This window comes from Cavia porcellus, unplaced genomic scaffold, assembly GCF_034190915.1.
Source record: "Cavia porcellus strain 051 isolate PalLab524CR breed Dunkin Hartley unplaced genomic scaffold, mCavPor4.1 scaffold_10, whole genome shotgun sequence".
Taxonomy (NCBI): Eukaryota; Metazoa; Chordata; class Mammalia; order Rodentia; family Caviidae; genus Cavia; species Cavia porcellus.
Window position 1 is genome coordinate 64,756,674 of NW_026947493.1, and position 18,106 is coordinate 64,774,779.

An 18,106-nucleotide genomic window follows, 5' to 3' on the forward strand; every position below is an offset into this window, starting at 1 on the left:
CGCAAGACCATAAGGTTTGCTAGAGGGAAATGCCACCGGCTGCACCCTAAATTCTGTGAAGCAGAGAGCCAGCTGGGTTAAGTGAATAAAAAGTGGCATATTCTTAATTACCTCAGAGTGATACCTAATTATCTTCATGCCAGCTGTAATGTACCACTGAGCGTAGCTGAGATGGTGCTTGATTTTCAGGTGAATAGTACAAGATAACCTTTCAGCACTGAATGACTCCACCAAAATTTCCCACCTGCATTTTAATAGGTATGTTTCAAGTTCACATATCATTGGTGAGGCTGTCCATACAACTGGTAGCCAATTCTTCTCTTGGCTTGTAATTCTAACAAAATGGCTTTAGATCTACCATTAGACTTTCAGGAGCAATTATTTTACCATGAGTATGCTTAAACTTGATCTTGATACTTCAAAAAGAAATGGAAATAACAGACATGTTATTGTCATCAAAATGGAAACTGCAGTAATTTTGTCATAATAGATTTAATCTGTGAACTTTGCTTGATCTCTATTGAGATGGAACTGTGATAGTTCTATAAGCCTCAAAAAATAGCTGAGTCTTTTAGGAGTCAATTTTCATAGCAAAAGAGTTAAGACAGGAAATTTAGTTTTAAGTGCATTCAGTAATGAGATTTAACCACTCAAAAATATTTTTTCAGTTTTTTTCTATTTCCACTAATTTATTTTCTAGGTATTACTGAGTATTTACTGTATTGCCAAGTTCACCACAATATGATTGACCTAAAATTTGAAATAATAGAATAATTTGATTTACTTTTCAGATCTGATATTGTTGTGGTAATTTTTTTAAAAACTAGTGTATCAAGTTTTACAGTATTATCTATTTTTAATAAAACTATTTTTAAAGAGATATAGTTGGTCAATCTGTTCTAATTTTTATTTGTATAGCAGAGTTATTTTCTTTTGTACCTGAACTCTCCAAATCAGAAAGAAAAGCAGCTATGGTATAGCATTATTTAATATTCCAAAAATTATAAGAAGAAATGTAATTGAACATACCATGTTAAAGAGTGTAATCTCCAATTAACTTCAAATAATTTAAACAACTTCTTGCAATCCACAAGGAACAGAGAAGACATAAAATGGATATAAGGAAAAAAAGAAATCAGAAAGATAGAAGAAAAGTTCATTAAAATAAGACCAGAGAAAGATCATTAATTTGTTTCATTTTATGGCTCATTTTCTTTCATGCAAAAATATGTCATAATTGATGAAGATACTTATGAAGAAGAAAAAACATCTTATTGATAATAATGTCCTTTGATATTCATTTCAGCAAATGGCCCTGTTCTAAAGCAGCATATTTTCCTTCTTGCACTATTATTAGCCAAGAGAAAGTGAAGAGGGTGAACAAATGAGAAGGTGGGAGGGTGGGTAATACAGGAGCAGGAATAGGATAAAAATACATTATGCACATTGAAATTCCATGAGAAATATGTGAACCTGAGGGAGAGGGCTGGGTGAGGAGGGGCAGAGGAGTTTAAGTAAAGTATGTTATGTGCATGTAAAAATCTGCCATTAATTTCTGTGACAAATATGTACTAATAAAAAGTGGAGAAAAAGAAGCAGTAAAACTAATGGAGACTGGAAAGCAGATTTAGACTCGAAGTGATCTGGTGCAGTGTCAGAGAGACCCGGGTAACAATAGTCTGAAACAGATAGCAAATCTTGGAGTGAAGTAATTGATAAATTGCACAATTCATTATTTGTCCTAAGTACTGTGAGCTGATAAATACAGAACTATATATTTTAAAAATGTGCTTTCTTGGGCAGCTGATGGGGAAGTACACTGGATTGAAAACTAGGAAAGCTAGGGGTTTAGTTCTTTGCCTGTATCTTATTAGTGGCATTCAGATCTCCAGGTTTCCTTTAAAATCATTAAATTACCTATGTTATCAAGACACAATGATAAAAATAGGCATATATGGGCCTCGTTCTGGTTCCTGGCACAGAGCACCTAAACCCCTCAAAACTTCCTTAAGAGTGGGGTGATATGGACATCATTTGCTATTCATAATAACCCCCACGCAACCATACCTGGGTTTATGCTAATGAATCATGCTGGGAAAAAAGGGTCTGGTTTCCAGAGAACCATCTTGTGGTCAGAGGATTTCAACTCCTAGCCCCAAACTTTGTCCTCCAAAGAATGTGAAGGGGCTGGAGATAGACTTAGTGGTCAGTGATTTAATGAACCATGGTACAAAACAAAGCCTCCATAAGAGCCCTAAATGACAGGCTTTGGTGAGCTTCAGCTGGTAACACTTGGGTCTTCTGAGCCTGAGGAGAGGAGTGCACTTGGAGGAAGCATGGGAGCTCGGTCCCCCAGCACTTTGTCCTGTGTGTCACCTCCATTTGGCTGTTTCTGTATCCTTTCTAATAAACCATTGATAGTGAGTAAACTTGTATCCTGAGTTCTGTGAGTTGTTCTGATAAATTAGCAAACCTAAGAAGGGGGTTTAATAGCCTCTGATTTGTAGCTGAGTTAAACAGAACTTATGGGTAACTGGGGGTCTTGCTTCTTGCAAAGGTCACCTGAAGTGGGTGGGCAGTCTTGTGAGGACTGAGCCTGAGCCTGTGGGGTCGGTGCCAGCTCAGGCTAGGGTTGTAATTGAGCTGTAGCTGACCCAGAACTACTCAATGTGAGGAAAACTCGCATGTGTTTGTTGTCAGAACTATTTTGTGAGTATTGAAAAAGGCAAGGGTCCTTTGGTTATCAGTTTCTGAAATATATTTTAAGGTTCTCAGTAAAACTGAATGGAGGCACCAAAGTTTCCCATATACCCCCTACCCCCACTTAAGCATAACCTCCCTGAGTACATTAGGGCTCACTTTTGGGGCTGTACATTCTATGGTTTTGGAAAAATGTCTAATGGCCTGCACTTAAATATCTTCTGTGCTCTACCTGTCTATCTCTCACTGCTAACCACATTTGATTTTTGTTTCTTTACATCTCCATTGCACAAGATCTGTTGTCAGCTTCACTAACCTAATTTCAAGTGAATTAATGTAATTTGTTGTTGTTTTTAAGGTTTCATTAAGAGCAAGCATTACTTTTGGAGAAATTTGTCAATAAAAAGTGTCTCCCCATGCCTCACAGGCTCATTTACTTTGGGGACCATCTAGTCCTGTCTTCCATGAACGTCCATCAGGAAGGGGGTGAACTAACATCTGCTGGATTCCTACTTCCTATAAAGCAGCGTTCTAAACATTTTTTTTATATTACCTCCTTTGATGTTATCACCTATCAAGGACCTGAAGAGTTGCCCAAGGGCCAAATCATTTGTACAAGATCACATTACTTACAAGGAATGGAACTAGGGCCTTTGGGCTTCCAAGTTTGTTTTTGCCCACTCTACCATTTTGTCAACGTATTATTGGCACCAGAAACAGTGCAACATTAAAAGGAACATACCACTATGTTTTAAGTAGTTTAAGTCCTACCAACTCTAAACTTAGGTACACTCATTTTAATACAGGATTGAAGATAGTTGAGTAATTTGCCTAAACTATGTTCTTTTATTCATAGAAACCCATTGATACTTTTCAAAATAATTTGTTTTTAGTCTGTTTTGGGAGGGGATATGAGATTAAAATCTACACTTAAGTTTAACTCTTCAATTTCATTTTTATAGGAAGACCTTAGGTTTAAGGTTTAATTCCTTCTAATTGGAAAGAGCTTGTGATTTTTTTCTGACAATAAGGATATATTAATATATCAGTTATTTTCAAAACAATTCTGAAATGAAGATAGTATTCTTTGAAGTTAAGAAAACAGTTGTGCATGGATTATTCTTATACAGAAATACATAGAAAATCTTCGTACTCATAGCTAAACTCCCACAGCAGAACCCTTAAGGAATCTCAGAGAGTGCTGGGAAGGCAGAAGGCTGCCTGTGCTCTGTAGTGGACCTGGAAGAGCTGGCAGGACCATCAGGTCAGGTGTACTGACTCAGAGACTCAGAGACGCCGAGGGCGTGGGCTCTCCCCCCATGTCCAAGGGTCTTTGGTGAATTATTCCAGCTGGGCCTTTCTCTGCCTTTTTACTGAAAAAGAATCATCTGATGTAGTTAGGCTGTAGCACAAAACCATGGAGGAAATTCCCAGGAAAATATGGCTTGGGATAACTGAAAGTGAACTAGGACACCTGTGTTATCTCCAAGACAGCAAGACAAAGCCAACTGAAACCTTTATGTGTATCATACTGTTTGTTCAGGTATATATTTGTTACTTAAAGTAACAGTGGCCACTGATATTTATTAGGGCTGACTCTCTGCCTGATATTACTGTAATCTATTCACTTAATCAACAACTTGTAAGGCTAAATTTACCATTATTCTCCCTTTACAAATGAGGAAATGAAGCCTCCCAGCAGTTAGGTAACTTGGCTAACACCAAACAAGAGACAGTCTGGATTCAAACTCCATAAGTGTGACTCTGGAGATTTCATTAGTACATACCCTCCAGTGGTGCTAAACCTTGCTTACATGTTAAAACCACCTAGGAGTTTAAAAAAATAATCATTGGCCAAGGCTGCATCTGTGACCACTCAAATGAAAATTCTGGAGCCAAAGCACTGGTACCGGTATTTTAAAAATCTTTCTAATGATTCTAATGGGCAGCCAAGGTTGAGAGTGATGGCAACATGGCCCATTGCTATTCCTGGCATGTTTCTAACTATATCTCCATTTATTGGTATTTAAATAACATGAAATATCAGCTAAGTTGTTTACTACATATGAAAAATTACTATACACGTACTCAATAATTTACTATCTAATAACATGTAGATTAGCTTTATCAGCAACTAACAATGTGAGGCAGTACCCAGCTGGTCAATCTAAAGAGAACTGCAATAGAAGCTAGAGTTTTCAGAATCAGGAGGAGGTCTACTAAACCAGGCTTTGTGCATAGGCACGTAGGCGCGTGTGGGTCCAGGAATGGGTACATGCATGAGAAGATGATCCATGCCTTTCATCAGATTCTCGAACAGGGTCCATAATGCGGAATCACAACTGAAAATTCATAACAGTACAAGTCAAAAGTAGGATGGAGAGGTCAGAATAGCACCATGAAGAAGGTGGAGTACACACGGGCATGGAAGAGGCTCAGTATGCCGGTGAGTTATAAGAGGGGGAAGATGCCTGCTAGTTTCAGAGTAGTATGAGATAAGCTTAGTCTTGGCATTCCTTGTGAAAAAAATTTTTACTAACATTAGAAATGACTTTATCTTCACTTCAGATCTCACAATAATTACTAAATGGCTCCTAGAAAGCAGGATAAAAAATTCAGCACTCTAAGAAAATGTCATATGTCAATCAGAAGTCACTTCTACAATCATTTTGTTCAAGATAACATTTACTAGCAGTTAGATATTACCCTCACTGACTCCTTAGATCACTATGCTGCGAGGTCTTAGGTGGAACTGTGTCCATTTATGTGGAGAATAGAAGACACTCTTCATGTGTCCTCCAGCCCATCTTAGGAGGGTCAGCACACACAGACTCGTTCCAGGCACGCGTTATAAACAGATACTTCTCTTCCTGTAGGTAACCCAATGTGATAGGCAGAGATGACATTCAATTCCTCCTTTCCCTTTTGTTTTTGAGCTTCTTGGAAAGAAGCAGGTATGAAAAGCTTATCTGACACAAGGCAAGATATAAAGACTAAAGAGCATCTCATGTGTTAGGTCTCTTGGCCTTGTCATATATAAAAATTATTTCTTAGAAACAGAATATTGTGGGCCTTGCTACACCATCCCGTCTTACAAGTAACTGATTTCATCTAGTTAAAGGCTGTCATGTCGCAAATGTCTAAGAATCCTACCCTCTTTGGTCTGCTGAAACATAATTACCTAATGTCTCTTGGAATAGAAGCTGTCATTTTAGGGCAGATAAAACAGAGGGAAACATACTTTTCACTGAAGGTTATTTTACTTTCTGAATGCTGTGTCAAGTATATTTATTACTTGTTCTAATACACAGATGATCTGTCTATAGGATAAAAAAATGCAGAATTTCTCAATGGCAATGGGGGTGTTTGAAATAAAGTTATAAAATTTAGTTTTAGAAATCTTACTAATATAAGGCATTTTATGGGGCAAAGCAGAGGCAGATTTGTCTGTTGGTCCTAAATGGAGTGTATGGGCTGCTGAAGGAATCTATAGTTCAAAATATGTATGCACATATTTGTATTTATTTATAGTACATGGATGTTTATTAAGACTTGTTTTTTTTTTAAAATAAGATCACTGTCCAGAAATTTTGTAATGTGGGTAAATTAGTATATGAAAGAGAATGAATATTGGAGATATAAATGTATAAAAAGCCACAATGTTTTCTTAAAGTATATTCCTTAACTCTCTTTTCCATTTTATACATGAAACTCAGAGTATCAGAAAATTTACTATTAGTACACAAAAACTGAAATAGATGGGATATACCTTGGTTCCACATAAAAACATTCTTCTTCTTTGATTACAATTAACATTTTATATTTTTAATTTTAGTTTAGTGCTTAAGTTTTGTAAACTTTGCACTTTCCAATAACATCAGCATATATAAACACCAGAAAAGTTCAGTTTCCTTACTTCCTTCTCAACTACTTGTAGAAATCTTAGTAAAAACATGATAATGATTTTAAGAGAGGAAGATGAAAAAGTAAGCATTTACTTCTTTCTCTTAATACTGTATTTTTCTGCTGCAATAAACAATGTTTTGGAACGTTTCTACTTGTCTTTCTTATATTATGTGTATGATGACAAAGATTGAATACTCAAAGTAAAACTAATATTTGAAATAGACCCACAAGATTGAATTTTAGAGCTATTAGGAAAAAAAAGATTGAGCATTTTATAAGGCATGCCAGAGTCAGAATTCTCACTACATAAAAAGAAAGATATAAGCATTCTCCAAATCCATCATTTTCCTAGTCTCCAAAGCAACATTTTTGTTTCTGAGTTCCTTTCATTTTTTGGAAAGATTTAGGCATTTCTAGTCATATCAAGCTTTCTGAATTAGGGAAGTTTCCTGGTGCTGTTCATGTATTTAGAAAACTATATGTGTACATTTTCTTAAGATTTAATTATTAGATCCACCCATTTTGTAGAACCCTTTTATTAGTGAAACAATTTTATACTCTTCCAAAACACACCTTTTTATATAGAAGTCTACCGAGGAATAAACAAATAGATAAGAATATCAGATTGCCTACATTCTTGATATCATCTAGTAAACCTTTAATCCTACAGTCGTATACTTTTTCAGTTAAGATTGAACTTTTTAAAAATCTGGTTATTTTAGGTAGGACTGCATTTTTATTGCATATTGTGCAGATATAAACCGCATTTCTTAGAAATAAGTTCTGAAATGAAAGTATCAAATCCTATTCAAATAGAATAGCTACCCATGTGGATGCCACTCACAGTATGAGGTGCAGGTTAATGTCAGTCCACACTCTGATATTTGTCCACCGGGAAATAAGCATTTAGAGAACTGTCTTGTCACTGTGAGGTGAGAACAAGCAAGTACACGATCTACTCATTAATTTTTATAGTTTTCTACAAAAATATCTGCCTGGCAAGAATTGAAGGTGTAAAGTTTCATCCTTCACATCAGAATTTGCAAAATTCTGCTCTTTAGGTTTGTGATCCTAAAGAGTTCAGTGTGGAGAAGGGGCCAGATGCACAATTCTCTGGTGAACAAAAGGAAGAAGGACAGGAAGAAGGCAGGGAAGGAAGGATGGACACAAATACTCAGCAACAAATACAGATAAGTAGGACTGTATTGGGGAAGGCCTCAGCTGGAGGTAAGATTAATTTGTTCCCCAACTTCTTCTCATTGGTTATTAATTCTCTGTTCAAAGCATCCTTCTTTTAGCCACATGTGACAGAAATCAGACTCAAATTAGAAGAGAGAGAGGGCAAGAGAGAATTCAGACTCTTGCCTGTCCTGTCTTACCCTCTTTTTATGGTTTTTCTCTGATCTGTTTTCTCTCTATTTCTTCTCTCTCTATGTCGAAGTGGAGGTGGAGTAAAATTTTATCTCACTTTATCTCAGTTACTTCAGATGTAACAGGGAGCCCTTCACAGACCAGACGGAGAATCCCAAAGGAGTATTCTAATGATCTGAGTGCTGTGTGCTCAGCTTGAGACCATTCGTCACAATTCAATGAAAGGGAGACTCCTCCTGTGGGAATATATGCCTGTGGCCATGGTGAGCTCATGTAGGGAGAAAGTGGAGCTCTATGACTAATATCTCAACAGAAATGCAAAGCTGAGGGCAAGTTACAGACGACAGAGATGTTACAGAAAACTGGAAATGGGGGTAAACAGAATGAGTAAGAGATACTCGTTTTATCATAAAGACTGGCCTTTCCACATAATAACCAAGAGATATGAGAAATGGCAGAAGGTGGAAGAGATAAGAAAAGACAAAGAAGGAAAGAAAATGGAAGGAGAGCTCCCCAGAGGCTACCTAACACTGATTCAGGTTGATGGTGGGAGATGTTGAACAGTAAGGAAGTTTTGAAACAAAACAGAGAGAATAGAGAGGATGGATGGAGAACGTTATAAGATATCCTGCCCTCCAAAGATATTGGTCATTGGACAGCCCCTTCTATTTTGGAAGGCAGCAGATGTCAATCAGCCAGTTGGAGCTCAAAAATCCTCAAACAGTTCAGAGCTAATTGTTAAACCACAGCAAATGCTTGTCAGTTATTTTATGATTCAGCAGTTATATGGCACATTCTAATGAAAACAGTGTCTGGTCATGTTTTATTATTTCTTTTTCCAATCCCCTCCCCAGTACTGTTTTATTGTATAACTATATTCTGAGTGTTTTTGATTTCTGAATATGAAGTAACTTTATAAAATTGTATCTTTAAATGATAGAACCATTATCCTTGCCCTATGCCCAGCTTTTATACGTGATAAAACATTCAAGATGTCATTTCTAACGAGGTACCTAGAGATATGTTCAAAATCAAAGCCTTGGAGAAGACTGTGTCTTGATTTTTTGTTTGAGTCTTCTAAAAGTAGGATCCTACAACTGGTCTATTTGCAAATCCTTGAAGTAGTTGGGAAAGGTTGTGTCTTATGTGCTGTAAATGAATTAGTATGGATACAGTGGAGACAGTGGTCTGATAGTGATGATTAAGGTTCATAATTCTGGGGTGGCAGAGACCATCAATGAAACCTGGACCAGGAGAAAAAGGAATCAAAACTCTGATGCACTTGTTGAGGTGTCAGTCACTGCTGCTCAAATTGTGATCCTGAGGGCATCGTCAGACACTTGAGGGAAATTCTATGATGGGGAGCCCTGAGCATGGAGCCCAGGAATAGTGCTTTAAACTACACTGAAGTTGAGATGCATGTTCATAATTAGAGACAGAATATTCAAGTAGAAAGGCCAAAGGTGGTTGTTCAAACTAGATGAGAATTTGAGGAAAAAAATAAGAAAAGAGATCAAAGGCATAAGAGAGTCAGCAGTTGATAAGGAAGCAAAGAATCTCTGGAGGAAAGATGCAGATGGACATTAACATGAGTCATCAGGAGAATTTACACGGAAGCCAGCTTTCTTTATATGGCACCCTGCTTAGCTTAAGAAAGCGCAAGGTCAAATTTTCTATTGTCACTTGAGGACTGATCTTTGTGTAAGCAGATCTTGTCCCCTGCTGAACCTAATTAAGATCACTAAAGATTCAAACAGAGGAGTAACAGAGCATATTACTGTGTATATAATTACTGAGCTTAGTACTATTAACACTGAGTATATAATTATAAAAATTTAAGCTGCCACTTACCGTTCAGCAAATATACTTTGTGATTGTTTTTCATTGCTAGGAAATGCTGTGTGCTTTGAGAAACAGTGGTGAGAGATCGTGTTAGGAGGTGGAGGCTGATAACTAAAATCACCTAATGTTTGTAAAGCAGAATTTCTGAGTCCCATCTTGAATTTCTGAAGCATAGTCTCATATGGTTTGGCCCAGAAATTCATGTTTTATAAATTCTCCCAGGTAGTTCCTGTGCTCATCCAGATTTAGAAAGCTGTCAACTTAAAAAAACAAAAAAGGTTTAAACCAGTCAGGTTTCTGTCTTAAGGGCCCTCCGCTACACATACACACTTCCAAGCTACCCCTGTGCTTAGGTCCCTACTGACCTGTGTCTTCTGTGGCCTGTCTCCACCAATTACCTCCTCTTCCTTCTCAGCATCTTGGTTCCAGCTCGTAAATACTGTAAGTGACGCTCCTTCATTTGAAGTAGTCTGTCTTATCTCTCAAAGTCATGGTTATGCTCTGCCAGCATTTCTAGATTTCTGGAAAGGATTGAACTTCTGTTTCAAAAACTGTTGGAGGCAGTAAACGTGAATTGTGATGTTCTTTTCCAGAGTTTACCCTGCTTTTCTTCAATATGATAAACTCTTAAAGTTGCTCATCTGACTTTCAAGACACTAGTCTTTCCTAGTTATCCTGTGACCATCTTCTCAGGCCTTCCTTTTCCTCCACTGGTGTCTGAAGTGATACATTCAATTCAAAAAGCATCCATCAGGTTCCTACCTAGTGCTGGGTATATTGTTGAAAACATTCATATGCATTGGTGGGACCTAAACTCTGGTGTAACTAGAGTCCAAGAGGGGAAAAAAAAAAGAATTGAAGAGTTTATTAGTCTGAATTCTGATGACATGGTGCTATGGCATGAAGAGTGTGTGTGTGGGTTCTTCCACGGCTCCTCGGGTTCTCACTTGATTTAGGTATCTTGGCTCTTCCTGGGGCTTGAGTACCCCATGTGCTGTTGACTCCAATTACATATTGAATCCAAGTTCATTTCTCAGTGTATTCTTGCCTCCTCCAGTTTTGGTTGATGTACGCAGTCTTTGGTATTCGTTGGTCTGTGGTACCATAATTCTAGCACTGGCCTCTATCTTCACATGAACTTCTCTGCATGATCTCTCTGCTCAAATATTCTTCTTCTTTCTCTTACAAAAAAAAGTCACAGAATTAGGGTCCATCCTAATTCAGTATGATCTCATTGTAACTTAATTGCATCTTATAAAGACCTTGTTTCCAAATAAGAACACAGTCACAAGTACCAAGTTTAGGATTTGACTACATATCAGTCCATTACAATGCACATAGAAAATGTTTAATTAATGCATCAAGATGAGTAAATGAATAGTTTATAGATTACAGAAAATTTTTCCCAATTCCATAGATGAGACATAGTTTTTGTATGCAAAAATTAAGTTTGACCCTAATTGGCCTCAATATTAGAGGTTCTTCTTTATGGGATCGCCTATAAGCTGGACCTCTACAGCCTCCTCTGATAGAGGAGCTCCAACTGAAAAGTGTACAATGATCACTCCATACTCCTTAGTCCACAATCCCAGCTAATTAGATTTCTAATGCTACCTGAGTCTCCATTGGCCTCTCCTTCATACATCTGGGCCATTTAGCCTAGGAATGACATTTTCTGGCCCACTCTGGATTCTAGGAATAAGTATGGTCTTCACAGAAGGGAGTTAAAGAACTGTAAACATGATTTACTTATATTCCAGGGCGCAGTGTCAAATACACTATGTTAACATCATGGCCTTTCATATTACCTTACTCTGTCAACTCAGTACTTGCATTCGTGATAAGAACCAAACTCTACTTTTCCTCTGGTTCTAACTTTCTTGACTCATTGCAGAGACCAAGCCCCTATTTGATAACCTGTGTTGTATCTCTGTCTCTAGAAATAAGGCACGTATTCATTCTAGGTCCTACTTTTCAGCTGTCATTTCCAGTCTCTGGTGACTAAAACATTTGGACTCTGCCTGCAGGAACATCTGAATAGCATCTGTTCCTGAAATTCCTTTGGTCATTGGTATGTCACCACCTTACTCTACGTTAAATTCTCTCAGTTCAGAGATCAAATGACTTGGCTACTTATCTGTTGCATCTCATCTTAAGGGATCACATCCAGTGCTTGGTCTCAGACTTTCCTACAATCTTCACTGTCCATCTTCTATTAACAGGATGCTTAGTGCATGTGCTGCCAAAGCAAGCACAATTAACCACATTCTTATGTAAGCAATTAGATTAACAGTTCCTGAAGCTCAATACCATCCAAAAATATTTGCAAGATCTGGCTATTTGTCTTCTAATCTCCAATACAACTTCCACTGATTTTCATTAACACTGTTTTGTTTGGAATGCCAGACCCACCTCAGTACATTTGCTTGGATGATGATGGAAGGATATCTGTTCAGATGATCCTTCATGAATTGAGAGATCATAATATTATTTCATAAAGTGAAGAACACACACTGAATATATTTGTTAGTCAGTCTGCTCATCTGCCAAAAAACCAATGTGTGCAACACTGCAATAATTTCATCAGAATAATTAAGCAGCCTACTCACTGAATCTGATTCTCCTTGCCTCAGATACTATTGAGAAGTAAATGTCTTTTTTTGTAAACCAAAATTAAACCTTCTAGCTATGAAAAAGCCTAGTAGTGTTCTGAAAACTGTTTTGCCAGTCGAAAAAGAAATTTCACTGGTCCTGTTTAGACTGATGAAAGATGATTAGCAAGCTCCTTAAAACATAAGCTAGGATTATAGCTGATTCAGCAAAGGTACACATACGCAGACACTTTGGTTCTAAAAAGCGAAACTAATATAAGCACAAATCAAAGGAAGAGTTTGAAATGATAGCTTCTAACAAGAAAAACAATCCTTTGTTCTTATTCATAATAAGTTGGAATGGTAAAAAATAGCTACATTTGTAGGAGAAGAAACCTCAAAATGACAACTAACAGTGTTAATCTGAATAGAAAAATGTTTGAGATAGTAACCTAGAATTGTAAGCTGGGGATTCAAAATTCCCAACAGAAATCAGGCTGCATATCTCCAGTGTTTTCTCTTTTTTTCCTAAGCAGTAAACATTCTTCTTAAAAGATGGTTTGGTTTTGTTAGAATTCAGAGTGCCCCAACACAGAAGAATAAAGCCAAAACAGTTTCAGCTATCCCTAAGGATTGCAAATGAATGGTATTAAACTATGTGTGTTGTGTCAGTGTTACACTCAGAATGTCAAAATGGTGCTTTTTGCAAAATTAAAGGGCCAGGACCAAACTGACAGATCAAATGCAATCTATGCCAAACAGGCTCATAGGAAGCTAATGGAACAGAATAACACCATTTATTTCTTCCATTTTTAAACACAATTTTTTCCTTTTTCCTTTTCTCATTATGAATAAAATCTTCTAAGATTATAGAAGAGAACTGGAAAACTATAAAGAAGGAAAGCCAGCACACCTGGACCTAGCATCCAGTAGTATGGCTCGCTGTGGACATCAGTGTCCATTTTCTTCCAAAGCTTTAGAAATGTGTTTTCTGGTCCTGTATGTTTATACTACTTACTTACAGCTTTATATTTACACAAATTTGAGCATAAGCATTTTTCCAAGTTATTAACAGCTCTTTGGATATATCTCAATGATTCTGTAATGATTCACAATTTATGTAGTTATTCATGTAATGAATATTTAGTTTGTCCCCCATATACACCGTTGCCAATCATGGTGCCATGAATATCTTTGTTCTCTACCTCTCTCTGCTATCTAGCTGATAATGCATTCTGTGGTTACACCTCTCTGGTTTAATAAGAATATGTTTATGCTAGAGCCAGCATCCTGTTTCTCTCTCTGTCTCTCTCTCTCTCTCTCTCTCTCTCTCTCTCTCTCTCTCTCTCCTCTCATTCTCTCTCTCTCTCTCTCTGTCTCTCTCTCTCTCATTCTGTCTGTCTCATATTAGTATGATCTCATCATACAGTTCCCTCTTATAAACATGAGAAGTAGGAAATGGTTGCATACTGTCAGGTATACACTAGGCTTGTTTTGTCTATAGCTTACTAGAAACTAGAAATCTAAGTCATTACAGATTGGAAATACATCTCAGTTCTCCTAGAATCCACCCGTGTGAGCCTACTGTCAAAAAGAGAAGCTTGTCTTACTAATCACCATGAACAGCATAATGCAAAAACAACTGAATAAAGGCATGTTTGAGGCCACAAGCACTTTCATATTTAACAAGTATAGGCTTTTAATAAGGAAAATATAGAGCTACTGTCATGCAAACTATTTTGAAATTTTATGTTTTATGCTTATAGTCAAAATAATTTAATTTTCAATAATGACTTAGATGTCTCTTTTGTGTATATTCCATGATGGTTGAAAGACATCATATTACAGTGATCCATTCAAGCCCATGTTTATAGCAGTACAACTCATAATAGCTGAGCCTGGTAAGCAGCATACAGGTTCATCACAGATGGATGGATAAAGAAAATGTGGTATACATCCCCAGTGGTGTACTACTCGGCCATAAAGAAGAATAAATTTGAATTGTGTTCAGGGAAATATATACATTTTGAGTCCATAATTCCAAGCAGAATAAGTCAGATATAGGAGGTAAAATATCACATGGCTTTTCTTATGTGAGAAATCAAAAATATAAATAATTTTAAAAGCAAAATAAAAGGTAGATGGTAAGAAACAGAAGGTAGACTAAAGTAGACTTTATGGAGATGGGAAGGATATCTATGGGTAGGGGGGAGACCAGATGGCAAGAAGGGAGGTAAAAGTGGAGATATATATATATATATATATATATATATATATATATATAGAGAGAGAGAGAGAGAGAGAGAGAGAAACAGAAACAGAAATAAAGAGACACAGAGACAGAGAAAGAAAGCCAAAATATATATATATATATATATTCTGACAAAAAGAAATATATACTTCAGGAAAGAAAACATTGTATAAATATTTTAATACTAAGTTTATTAAAACATAATGATTAATAAACATTACATTTAACCTCTATAATTACAAGAGATGCTCAAAATGGCAGCCATGAGTTTCCAGACATTTATTAGTACAGCACACTGCTGCTTGGGTAACTTTGGTCATTGAGATTGCTGCATATGCAGTTTCTTCTCCAAGGGGCAGGAGTGTGGTGGGTTTTCTGTAATGCATGACATCTTCTAAAGTCCTCCTTATGAAGGTAACACCATCTGCAAAAAAATAGTATTCTTGTTTTCCTGATGTGTGTATAGATTTTTAGAATATATGTGTAAATTAGGTATGTCCTATATGCATGTATATTATATATACATATATGTTACATATACATGCATATTTTATGTGAGATATATCATAATATGAATCATTATATATTGTAAGCATATTCTAATAAAAAAGAAGAAAAACTAGCAAAAAATGTGTTGAGGTTGTTCATTTTGGGGGAAACTCAAAATAAATTGCATTGTGAACCTATGAACCATTCTGAGGAAAACACAAAAACAAAGTGACCCTTAATATCCTTTTCAAGCCTTAAGTCTATAAAAACACTGAGAAAACAGCATGCATTTGAATGACCAAAATGTCTGATCATTCTAAGCCATCTAATAGCTAAACTATAAAAGTGCCTAAACTATCTAATCCTGAAACCAGTATGTTTTTAACACTTTTGTTGGCTTTTCTTCAAACTCCTACTTTTCTGCTTTTTTTCTGCTCCTTTACCCACCTATGCCTGCATTAGTAGACTTCTGAACTGTTAATGATCAAGCTTCCCTATTAAGTAATGCTTCCTCACTTATAATCCAAATGTACGTTTACTTGTTTATGAATTTTCTAAATGCACCTGAATTAATGTTATACACTATAAAATTACACAAAAAGACATTTTTAAAATTTAAAGATGAACTATAAACAGAAATAGAAAGAAGTTCAAATATCTGTTCTTGACCTGTATGGATGGCCTTGCACACCTCTGGGTCACATACCCCTTAGAATAATTGACCCAGGCTGCTAGAATAATTTGCAAAGTGGGCTTGGCCTCATTTTTCTCATCTTCTGTCCAATCTCAAACCATCTGTCAAGGATCTTTTTAAAGTTTAAGTCTAGCCATATTTCTCATCTTCTGGAAATTCTTCTGTGATTCCAAATTGGTAACAAGGTAAGGTAGAAACTTCTTAGATCACTCCACAAGCCTTGTAAATTTTTGATCCCATTTCTTCGTTGATGACCTAATTTCCAGTCAGGGAACTGTATCGATTAAGGTTCTGTAGAGAAACAGAATCTATAGAAAATATAATTGTGGAAGGGATTTTATTAGCTTGTGAAATTAGAGGCGAGAGAGTCCATGGTGGCCATCTGTGCACTGAAGAGCTGGAGGATCCAGTAGCTGCTGGAATTTGGAAGCTGCAGAACAAGAGAGATCAAGGATGCAAGTCCAAGGTCAAAGGCCTGAAGGCTCCCTGGTGAGTCACTGGTATGAGTCTGCTTTGGAAGGCTGAAGAAAGTGGAGATTGATGTCCGAAGGCAATGGCAGTGACAGGTCCACAAGCTTAAGCAGACTGAAGCTCTTCAAAACACATGCCCACTTCCTTCTTTCTACTCTGTTCCACCCAAACTACAACCCTGTTGGTTGGTAGCACCCACCATTGGGGTTCACCTTCTCCCCTGAGTTTGCAGGCTACATGGCAGTCATCTTTGGAAACACTCTACAGACACTCCCAGAAATAGGCTGTACTAATCTGCTAGGTGTTTCTCAATCCAAATTGATGCATCAAAACTAACAGTCACAGGAACCACTCAGTATTCTGAAATTGAATGATATAGTCCATGTACTTTTAATTTTGATTGCAGATATGTTTCTAACCAGAACATCCCTCCTTGGTCTGCCTTCTTACTCATATTTAACCTTTGAAATGTGTTAGCCTCTTTGACATATTCCCTGATACCTTCCACCAGTTCTCCAACTCCTCCATATCAACTATTTTATTGTAATTTAATTATTTATTACTGTCTGAGTCTACTTCTAAATTGAGTTGCTAGAGACTGGAAATCTAATTTGTTCACTTTTGTATTTACTGAAACCTCATGTATCAGTGGTAGCACATGGCTATATGTGTTTGTGGAATACATGAAGTAATGGCTGAGACATCATGCCAAAACTACTGTAAGAGACTACATATTCTGTCTGATGAAACACTATTGTACATAAAGATGAACTAAAGTGTGGAGATATCATTTAGCCAAAATCTATTATTCAATACCATAGAACAAGTTCATGAGTTTAAAATTGCTTAACAAAAGGGTGATGGAGCTGTTAAAAGATCCCTCCTGTCCATCAACTGTTACTGCTACTCAAATGAGGATAAATTTTAAAAGTTATATTGAGTTTTGACATTTGACAACTTACAGCATCAAAGATTGTAATTAATTGATATTCATAGTTGATCTTTAATAGTCTTGGATATCTTTAGGTTTGTTTATAGTTCTTTTCTACTTAAATATTTTTAACATCAAGAATTACTATGAAATTATTATTAAATTTTCATTTAGCTCTTGTTAATATGATCATTTTTCTCTTTGAAGTTATGATGCAATCAGCTATATTGATTTATTGCCTAGTGTTGGACCAGCATTCTTGTACCGTCTTCCTTGGTTAATGGCATTTTTCTTCTGATAGGAATGCGTTATGTTCCCTAACATTTCATCTGAGCTTTGCACTCATGACATAGAGTAATGCATTTCTGTTACTTACATCTAACTTTGGAGTCATGTAACTTTATTTTAGAAGTCACTTGAAGTAAGCATTGATTCTAATTTACTTTTGAATATGAGTATAGCAGTTCCCGTGGTGTTACTCAAATACTCACTTTGTGCCAGCATCTCTTTGTTGTATATGTGTTAACTCGGTTAAACTCTATCAAGCAGAAATTATTATTATCCTTATCTTGGGACAGGAAAACTTAGTGAAATAAATGTAAAATACCCAGGGTCACACAGAAGGTAAATTGTAGCGTTAGGATTTGAACTCAGGCTTCCTAGCCCAGAGCTTACCTTTTTAACTGTCATGTATTATTTCTCCAGCATGTTACAGGGGAAAACACAAATCTCGAGATAATTATTCAAAGAGAGAATACAATATAGTCTTTGTTAATAACCTGTGATTTTTAAAACAATGTAGAATGCATAAGATAAACAGCCTACCTACCACTTATTCATATGATTATACAGATTGGTGC

The 18,106-nt window shown here is 36.5% G+C and overlaps 1 protein-coding gene across 2 annotated transcripts in view; it reads left to right on the forward strand.

Moving 5' to 3' along the window:
- The window catches only part of Necab1 (N-terminal EF-hand calcium binding protein 1), a 157,428-nt gene that overhangs the window by 56,438 nt on the left and 82,884 nt on the right, over positions 1 to 18,106 (forward strand). The gene's annotated exons all lie outside the window — the stretch shown is intronic.